The sequence below is a fragment of the Benincasa hispida genome, chromosome 2 (genome assembly GCF_027475165.1).
Source record: "Benincasa hispida cultivar pf3 chromosome 2, pf3_genome.v1.1, whole genome shotgun sequence".
Taxonomy (NCBI): domain Eukaryota; kingdom Viridiplantae; phylum Streptophyta; class Magnoliopsida; order Cucurbitales; family Cucurbitaceae; genus Benincasa; species Benincasa hispida.
In genome coordinates, this window is record NC_143479.1 from 66,918,494 (window position 1) to 66,929,820 (window position 11,327).

Genomic DNA, 11,327 nt, shown 5'->3' on the forward strand with positions numbered 1-11,327 from the left:
CCGCAAGGGTCTACTATTGACCCTCAAAGATTAATCATCACATTGGAAGAACAGGAAAAAGGAGAAAAGAAGAGGAGGAGAAACAGGAGAAAATGGAGCGCGCAAAACTCATCATGGTAGAAGAAAATCGCAGAAGAAGACTGCAAGATAAGGAAATGCGCAGTAATAATGAGATGACAAGGCTTGAAGCGATAAGGCAGCGTGAGGAGGAACAGCGTCTGTTGCTGGCCTCCGAGCAATTTGTAGAAGAATTTGAGAGAGAAGAAAGAGAAGAAGAAGAGGAAGAGAAAAAAAAGAAGGAAGAAGAGGAGAGAAGATTGGAAGAAGAGAAAGAGAATAAGCGCGAAGCTAATAGGCGGCGCTTACAGAATAAGAAATGTAAAAAACTCGCAGAATGTGAGAAGGAGGAACAACGCAGAGAGCGGAAGAAGAAGTAAAGGAAAGTAGCCCGCCTTGCGTTGGCAAAAGAAAAGGGCAAAGCAATCGCAGAAAGTAGCGAGCCCGCATTGGCAAGAAAGCTTCCATCGAAGAGAAAAGAGAATGATGACATGCTGATAGAGATGGGCTTCTATCCTACACCAATGCCACTACCTGACCTCATCACAAGTGTGATTGTGGAACATGGCTGGGACACATTTTGCCAATGCCCAGCCATTATTGTGCCACAGGTAGTGAGAGACTTCTATAGAAGGCGTCTACATGGAACCAAGGATGCGGTGACCTTCAAAGGAGAAACGGTGTCCTTCAGCGCAAGGGACATCAATGAGATATACCAAATGAAGGATAACCCGGATGCATCGAGGAACAAAATTATCGATGATCCCACTAAGCAGCAGATGGACGATGCACCGAGAGTATTAACGCAACTGGGCACGAAGTGGTCAGTTTCACTCAAGGGCATCCGCACTCTGGCATCCAAGTCTTTGCTTCCGGAGGGAAGGCTTTAGGTTTACTTGGTCAAGAAGCGGCTGATCCCAACCACACATGACAAGACTGTATCAAGGGATCGAGTCATGGCCGCATATTGCATTGCACGCGGCATACCGATTAACGTAGGGTGGCTAATTGTAAGACAGCTCAGAGCATTGGTGGGGCATATTCGAGGACAGTACTTCTTTCCGTGGACTGTTTCAAGTCTTTGTCTGTCAATGGGCATAGGCGTTGATGAAGAGCCTATGCCTGAAGTCCACAGCCTCATCAACATAAAGATCTTGAGGTTGCTCCTCAAAGACTCCCCACATTGCCCTGAGCTACCCTTAAAGAGGCCTGCAATCGACCTCAATGCACCGCAGGAACCAAAACCTAAGAGACCACGCAAAGAAGACAAGGGAAAAGAAAAGGTCCAAGAGTCAACAACGCATGATCCAGAACCTTTGGACCCTTTGCCCTTGGTAATTCGCCCTCCAAGCCCACCCGCACAACCTTCTTCTCCACTACATGAATACTTTACCAATCTTTTCCTCGTTCCCAATTCTTCAACTGTTCACCCAGCAGCCCTAACTTCACCCTCAGCCTCATCACCACAACCTTCCATTCCACCGCCGCAAGTTGATGACCCACACAATTTGGGTGACAGCACCTCTGCCCAACCCCAAAACGATGCTGGTGAGACATCGTAGGCAAAACCCTTCATAACCTCCCTGGCTGCTAAGTTAGCAGAAATGCGGTCACTTCTGACCCAACAATAACAACTTCTCTTCTAACAGCAGCAACTCTTCAACCAATAACAAGCCTACTTCGACCAGCGGTTTGATGCAGTAATGGAGCAAGTTGATAATATTCAGCAAAGTATTGCAACATCAAGGGAGGCGTTGATCAACATACATCGCAACACTCATACGATCAACCACCACCAAAGACAACTTGTAGAGCACAACCATGAATACTTTAATTTTCTCACAGAATACCTTCATGGTCCATTGGTGCCCCCGCATCTCAGGTAACACTTGCTTTTGAAGAGACTTCTTTTGCATCACCGCGAAACCCTCCGACTCCTCTGCAATAATCCTGACATTCTATTTTTTTTTATGCGGCCATTCTGCAATATTTTTTTATTCAATTTATTATTTAATTGAATTCTTTGATTCTTTGTATAGGCAACAATTTTGTATTGCGTTAATTTTTAATTATTTGTATACTTTGTTAATATTCAATACAAATGAGTACATATTCACTCCTTTTTGCCTGTGCCTTTCTCTTTATCATCCTTTGACAATATTTGCGATGTTCTAATCTTTTATTTTTTGCGTTATTCATTGCGCTGCCATGATATAATATATATTATACTTAGAAACATTTCCCATACTTCGTAAATTCTGACTAACACTTAGTTAATCCTTAGTTTAGTAGTACTTTACCTTTTATCTTTCAAAGTTCTGCTCAAACCTTCTTTTTGAAATTTTTATTCTAAGTGTTTGTCTAGTCTATCCAAACAACGCAATGAGGACCTTACACATCTTTAAATTTGGGGGTGAGGAAGGTCTAAGCAGATAATATCAAGAATATGCGGTCATTAAGAAAATGAGTTCATATTTTCAAAAAAAAATTATGCCAAACTCCAATGTCAGTGAAAAGGAAAACCTCAAAAATAATCCCAACCTGATAAGAGTTTAGTTATGAAAGGAGCTGCTCGTAGTTGGATGTTCGTATGACACCCGTAGGAGCAAGCCAAAACGAAGGTAGGTTTTCAAGAACAACGCAGTATGAAAAGAAAAAAAATATATAAAAAAAATATAAAAGAATGCAAGAGACAACTCCTCTGAATATCATAAGTTAAAGTTGAAATTGGTACACAACCGTAGTTGGATGTTCGCATGAAACCCGTGGAAACAAGCCAAAACGAAGGATGCAATCATGACCAACAGTCTCTAATAAATGACGCAAGATTTGACCACCGCATATAGACATATCAAGTTGTTTTGACAAAGAAGAGATAAACATTCTATTTTAAAAACTAGAAAAGCATCTTTAAGTAGAAATTTGTTATATAGAAGAATAAAGTAGGGCTTTGTTAAGAATTAGAAAGGATAGAAGAAAATTGCGTTGTGAAGTAATGTGCCTAAGTGTAACATTCGGAGCAGCCAATCGACACAAAAATATAGGAGAGGAAATTTAGCATTATTACCTTAGTAGAAGATATGTTGAGGACAAGCATATATCTAAATTTAGGGGTGTGATAACTTGTAGAAATACAAGTTATTTATGCTACCTTATCTAGATATTGCGGCCAAAAGAGAAGGAATATGCGTCGATTGTATGAAAATTAGCTCAAAAATACAATAAATATAATTATCGCAATTACACCCACTAACATCATCAAGATGGTAGAAGAGGATGTTTCTATTCTCTTTTGCAGGAAACCAAGTCACCACTTTCGATCAAGGCTCAACGAGAAACTGAACAACGCATCTTTGTCACATTGCGCCCGTCAATCAACAATGAAGAGACGATTACGCAATGACGGTGCAATGCGACAGTCAATTCCGAGCTGAATTTCAACCGCATGCGGTAATAAAAACAACACCGCATGCGAGCACCCGATCGAAAGATGCAGTTGAGCAACGCAAACGCGGAGGATTGTGACACGTGTATAACTAACCGTTGTGCAGATTTGATGGTCTGATTGCATAACAGAAGGAATATTTATTCCTCCATCTTCGAAATTTCCATAACAATAAGTGGGGCCCACAAGCAAAAGTCATTTCACCTATAAATACCCTCATAGAATTCAGAGAGGATATACTTGATACGGGTATACTTGATATGAGGGTTAATTGATGCTAAGTTATTGAGAGAGAGGCTGAGCAGAGTACTGATCGGAAGAAATCCGAGAAGAGAAGAGACAAGGCCGAGAGGAAAGTCTCAGTGCAATTCTGCCAAATCCCCACCGTGAAGCTTTGTGCTTAGATCCCTACTACCGGTTGAGCAAGCCTGAGAGGGAAGCTCATCCATCCACTTACTCCATCCACATCGGCAAGCAAATCTCCATCTAGATCGGCGCCAAGACGTTGGTGCTTATTTATATTTGTTTCTAACTTTATTTCATCAATTGTATTTCGTTTTCATAATCTCTTCATTCACAAATCATGTATCAGACGCTAAATAGTTTTATTGAATGTCTCGATCATTTCCATTTCCACTTTTCAGTCTATTTTCGTTCCTCCATTAATCATTTTCTCCATGAAGTTTTTTTAATCCCTTGGTAATTAATATGGATTAAACGAGTAACTTAATATGTGCTAAAGAGATAAATGCATTTAGCTAAGGCATGCTAGACGGCATCTTCACCTATGAGAGCAGAAGTGAAGATATCATTCTGATATGTCGAGAGAAGGTTAGAAGAATGCGTTGACTAAAACAAGTAGTACTTCTAGAGATGGAAGCAACCTTGTGTTCATTACATTCGTCCCTGTTTCGCCACAGAGATGTGGGAACGCGGGCAATCACCGAGAGATATTCGCCGGCTGTCAACTTAATTTGGATCTGACTGCTATCAACTTTCTGTCCCATCAATCTTAATTGTCCTTTCTTCCGGATGCGTCCACCATGTTGCGGTGATTCTTCTTGGGTGAGTATTTGCGAGCACGATCAACGAAAAATCTTGCGGTGAAGTTGCGCTCGAGAGATGAATTCCTATGATTGCAATCTTTGTAATGTGTTAACGCATATTCTGCACAAAAAAAAAATACAAAAATCAATAGTTCCAATGCGCTGACGCACGCGACCGCAAATTATAGATTTTATGCTTAATGGACGCAATTTATCATTTTTCATCAATGCAATCCAACATTGTTTAATAACTTAGCACTATGATAACGTGCATTTCTACCCGTTATCACCTTGGCAGCCTTCTTTTCCTTCAGATAACGAGGACAATTCCTCTTCTAGTGACCGTCCTGGTTACAGTGGAAACATTTTCCTTTTTCAATCGGCAGTGGACGCTTCTTCTGGGTGGCAAGTTAGCAGGCGCATTCTCTTTCCCTTTACCACCCTTCTTCTTCTTCCCCTTTCTAGAGTTAGAAGTGGAAGGTGCAGACTTGGTTTCTAAGGTCAAACCTCGATAGAACTTTTTAGAGGACGAGACAACATTTGCCTCACCTCCCTTTTTCTCTTTACTTTTTAGCAAGGATTGGTAAGTCTGCAACTCATTGAAGAGAGTGGTAAGGGAGTATTCCACTTTGTTAAGAATTGTATTGCTGAAAAAGTGGAGGAAGCTCTCCGGCAATGAATGTAAGATAATGCTAACCTAACTACCCTCATCGATTTTAGACCCAATCATCTCTGCCACATTAAAGTGGACCATCATATTCAGCACGTGTTCACGAACAAAGGTGTCTTCCTCCATTTTGGAGATAAAGATGTGTTTTAGAGCCTCATGCTTGAGTTGTCCAGACGGTTGTTCGAACATTCCCTGTAGGGACTCCATGATCTCACGAGCTGAGACCATGGACTCGTGTTTCTTGGCCAACACATCACTAAGACTGGCCAAAATATAGGCTCGAGCCTTCTCAATTGGCCGTGTCCAACGCTTGTACGCTACCAGTAGCGTTCTGAGGTGGAATAGGAGGACATTCCTCCTAAAGGACAAACTTCAGATCCTCAATGATGAGTATCGTTGTGAGCATATGTTTCCAACTTGAATAGTTTTGGCCATTCAGTTTTTCGGCGCTAAGCAAATTGATAGTGGTTGATGCCATTAAATACCGTTGCTAAAAAAGACGAATAACCTTTTATAAGACTTTGCAAAAACCACATTTTAATTAACCAATTAATTTTTAGCAAAACAAATTTCAAGTACCCTAAGTGAAAAGACTTCTATTTTGCAATGATGCCCTAGTGAGGCAGGACAAATGTCACCGGTGGGGTGATCGGATGGCCCTTCACTAGGATGAGACATTCTTAACCATTAAGCAAAACCAACTCTTGGAACTAAACCTAATAGCCACTATTTGTTCGGTTCAGAATAGTTAACACTTAACAATCCTCCGTAAGTGTAACCCCTCGTTTTCGGTCCTAGAGTTCCGCCCTAATGCACTCACCATAGGGAAAAGATAGATTAGGATAAGAGACTAAGTAACCTTATCCTCTTATAGGAGATCAAATAAAGAAACGTGCAAAACAGCCATCCTATAGGGGGACACTCCCAGGGTGCCACGAGGCGATGTGTAGAAACTTTATTCAATCCAACGAGGGAGGCCGAGGGATATGTTGTCGCACTTCCCGCTCCCACTTACTATGAACACTCTCTCCATCCAACTTGATATTGACCTACCCAAACACCATCCGTTGGGGGGACACGCCAAAGGTGCCTCGAGGTCGAGGGTAGATCTCACAGTGTGGACTATGAGGGAGAAACGCGAGAGGTGAAAATGAGGTATCAAATACCCAAGAACCTCCCACTGAATGTTCTACCTAGGGGTTTATTAACCTAGACAATCTGGCTACTGATTATGATCTAAGTCATTTATAAAGTTTGCTCAAAAACAACTTTTGTCTTTAAAAAAATCCAAGTAGTCACATTAAACTCTTTAATGGAATGGCCTTAGTTTGCATGCATGCATCAAATCTATCTAAATTACCTTTCTAGGTAGGTTCCCAGGTAGGGGTGTTCCGTTGTCGTCATCTTAAATACGCCAGCCAAGACAGAACCCACCTTCGACAAAAGGTCTACTACAGATAGACTTGCTACAAATTAATCTTTTACTAATTATTTTAGTTCTAATTTCATTTTATAACCATTTATAAAATAAACAACTAAAACAATCATCCCACATAACGAAGTTAAAAAAATAAATAAATAACACTTATAAATATAACGTTAAAAAAAATAAATAAAGCATACATAAATATAACCCTTATATTATATGATGCATGAGCATGCATTTATGTAAATTAAAACATGCTTCTCTAAATTATAACACTCATAATAAAGAGAATATGCATGACCTAAGGTGAGATTTATCTATATGTGTATACTCTATGACATCTTAAAAACATACATCGCATGTAATAAATAAAGAATTAATGGATTGGAATGAGCCTTTACAAAATCGGAATGAAATAACCCTATCTATTACATTTTTCATCACGAAAACTGGTTCACAAGCGAACTGGGTCTTGAACCGCCAGGAAGACTCCATCGTGTAGTAAATGTCGTAGGTAGACGATAGTCCAGCGTGAACTAGACGATAGAAGCAAAATTAAACGATCGTGTAGACAATAATGAGGCAACGAAGCCTAATAGTCTATGTGATCGCTCAACGCGGTGACAAGTAAACGATTTACCTTGTGTTACTAAGCGATCGTTTAATAAGTTACTAAGCGATGAAGCTTGCTGACCAAAACGATCGTCTATGCGATCACTTAATGCGGTGTCAGGTAAACGATTTACCTTGCGTTACTAAGCGATTGTTTAGTTAGCTACTAAACGATGAAGCTTGCTAACCAAAACGATCGTCTAGTGCGCGTGCGCGTTAAGCGATACGCAAGCATCACATCATCTACACACTCGATACTCAGTGATCGCGTAACCGATCTTCGACATGATGCGATCAACCCTTGATCGCTTACCCGATCGTTTACACAATGCGATCATCAGCGATTGCGTACCCCATCGACTGCACAATGCGATCAACACTTGATCGCATACCCCATCATTTAACCGATGCGATCAACAGGGATCACACACTCCATCATCTAACCGATACGATCAACAACGATCGCGTACTCCATCGACTACATGATACAATCAACACTTGATCGCATACCCCATCATTTAACCGATGCGAGCAATAGCGATTGCGTACCCCATCGTCTGCACGATGCGATCAACACTTGATTGTCTCCTTCCTTGAAGAACAGCAACGCTTGCTCCGATCTTCTTCACAAACGACTCAAAACTCAAACAGACTTTGAATACAGGCTCGATAACAATTATTAATGCCCAATGATGCAAGGGTCTTTACAAACAACCGCAAATGTAAAAGAATTAAAACAAATCGAGGCTAACATCCACGAAAACATCCATAAATCCGCACATCCACAACAATTTAACGATTAAACAGTGTAAAAATGCACCCACCAAGAATGTATTTGCAATTCTTTTGCAACAATGAATTGGAATATCAGAAAACCGAGTGCTCTGATACCAATTGAAGGAACTCTTATTCGAGAGTACCTAGGAGCGGAAGCGGATCTTTCCAATTCATTGTGACAGAATTACCGCATATACATTCAAACGTATATTCATAATGCTAAAGGGATAATCATACCAGACGAAGATTTCTACTTCACAGTGATTCTGAAGCCCAATCGTCTGGCTCGAACAGAAGGAAACGGAGAAGACAACACCACTCAGAACCCTCAGTATTCTTGGAGTGAGAATCCAAAGTGTGGGCTTTGTTCGGATTTGGTAGAGGGAAGGAGGAAAAGCGACCGTACACAACGATCAAGCAAGTGGGAGATGCGGTCATCTATCGCATAGACAATATGCTTGATCGTTTAGGTAAAGTATACGATCGTGTAGTAGAAGTAAGCAATCGTCTATATGATCGTGTAGGAAAAGGTAAACGATCGTCTAAACGATCGTGTAGGAAAAAGGGTGAGCAGTCGTCCAAACGATCAGTAGGAAAAACTAAGAGATCATCTATATGATCGTTTAGTAAATTCCCAGAGCTAAACGATCGCTTAGGAAAAAGGTAAATGATCGTTTAGATAATAGCGTGCGACTGTGTAAACGGTATGCGATCACTTAGTAATATCGTATATGTAAGCGATCGTGCAGTCACTATCGTACATGCATTGTTTTTCTAAACGATGACACTATCTTTTTACCAATATCCGCGCACCCTGAGATCAACACACCGTCTGCTACTTATAATGCACTCATACATTATTTAGAACGAAGATGCGCCTTCCCATTTCCTTTATAACCGTCCAATGAATGTGATCTTATCACATTCATAACTTATAAATTTATATCAAATATTAATTATAATATTTTTTCCTCTACTAGATATAAATCATATTTATATCCAATTTCCTCCAAATTAATGTATTTCATACATAAAGTTAATTATATTCAATTATATCATATATAATCGAACTCCCTCTTGTCAATTTGAACATTTCAAATTGACCCAAAAACTAACTCTCAACTTGTATCCAAGCTACCAAGGGGACTTTATGGACCTATGGCACGAAGCTCCAATGGTACATGAATAGCTGACTAAACTCTTTAGTCATGATATCCACCATCCGTTAACTGTAAGGCATTCCATTAAAGACCGACAGTTGAACTCTTCTTGCCATAGATATATTTCTATGTCCATTGGATATAACCAATAATCAGTACGATGACCCTTCACAAATGCTCGTAATTACAGCAGGCCAATTTACTGTTTTGCCTCTGTAATTACATCTTCCTCCTTAAGTACTACTGATCCCTCTAATGAACAATACAACATAGTCCTACTATGTGTGAACACCTCTCTGGCCATGAAAAGGTGCGTGACGCCACATCGTTCAAGCTCTACAATTAGCCCTTAAGAGCTATTTATCTACTTACCCCTGCCTCGGGGGAGGAGTGAATTCCATCTTGTGTAGCTGAGTTCCCAGCTCCCAAATCAGACAAATCCCCAAAATTGTAGGTTTGAGTCGGCGTTCTAGCCACTCGCACCCATGCAAATCAAACGATCGCCTTCAATGGCAAGAGTTCCCAACTCACTCAGGATTGAGGTCATGTTACCTATGGTCATCCTAGTGAAATGAAGTCTCAGCTATGAACGGTGTTATATAACGAGATGTTAACACTTCGTGGTCAGGTCTTATACAAACTCTTTATATAAGACGCCCCTGCTCGCATGTCCCCTACACGAATGATCAGGATCAGACCATCTGTGACAAGTCACAACACTTGTGACCATTCCACAAAGTAGGTCACATCTATAGTGTTACCAGGATAAGGTTTCCCTACTATATCCATATACTGCAGACCGTTTTGGTTATCACTCAAGATGTGATCCACTTGTATGTCACCACATATATGCTTGAGTAACATACAGATAACCAGGGATTTTATGTTTATTGGTTTATGGTAAATTCTAAATGTGCAAAGGCATGTAGTGAAGTAAATATCATTTATATTATACATCATAAGTGTTTGTACAAAGTTGTTTACAAACTACTGGACACGAGACTTTAGGGCACAAACCTCAACAAATTGAACCTCCTCTTGTCAATTTGAACATTTCAAATTAACCTACACACTGATTCTCGACTTTATCCAAGCTACCTAAGGAACCTAATGGACCTGTGGCTCGAAGCTCCAATGGTCCTTGAATAACTGACTAAACTCTTTAGCCACGAGATCCACCATCCGTTAACTGTTAAGCATTCCACTAAAGACCAATAGCTGAACTCTTCTTACCATAGACATATGTCTGTGTCCATCGGATATAACCAATCATGAGTATGATGAACCTTCACAGATGCTCGTAAGTACAACTGGGCCAAATTACCATTTTGCCTCTGTAGTTACATCTCACTCCTTAAGTACCACTGATTCCTCTAATGAACAATACAACATAGTCCAACTATGTGTAAACACCTCTCGGGCCAAGAGAAGGTATATGGCGTCACATTGTTTAAGCCCTGGAATCAGCCCTTAAGAGAACTATCTATTTACTTATCCCTGCCTCGAGGAAAGAGTGAATTCCATCTTGTGTAGTTGAGTTCCTGATGCGTTGTGAATATGATGAAATAATGGTGTATATTGCGATGGTGGTGTATGCATTGCACATGCAAGTTTTCCTAGTAAAATTCATGTATAAATCCTACTAGGTTGCCTGGTAAGCCCAAAGTTGAACATAGGAACTACTTGAGACAATATGCAACGGTAAGTTTTGATTCCTTTGCGGTGACAAACAAAACAATAAGTTGGTTGGTATGTTTGTTTAAAGTATAAATCCTATGCAGCGGAATTGAGAAAAGAGTTAATATCGGCGAAAGTTACAATGAGTATGCGGGGAACGGGTTGAGAAGGGATTTAGCTAACACTTCCTAAGATTGCATTCAAGTTATGCGATCATGCTACACACATACAACATGTCATCTCTCAATGCAAATGCTATAGTTCTTAATTTTAGGACGCATGCGACGTATATGATAATGTCTATAGGACTTATGTCTAAGCCTCTATTCTTGTCTATGCGATGATTAATGACACACACATACACAAGGTGACCGCATACTATCATATCCTATTTCTAGGATGCATGCGATGCATGATAGCAAACAGAACTTATCTCTAAGTTTCTATCTCTTGCTTA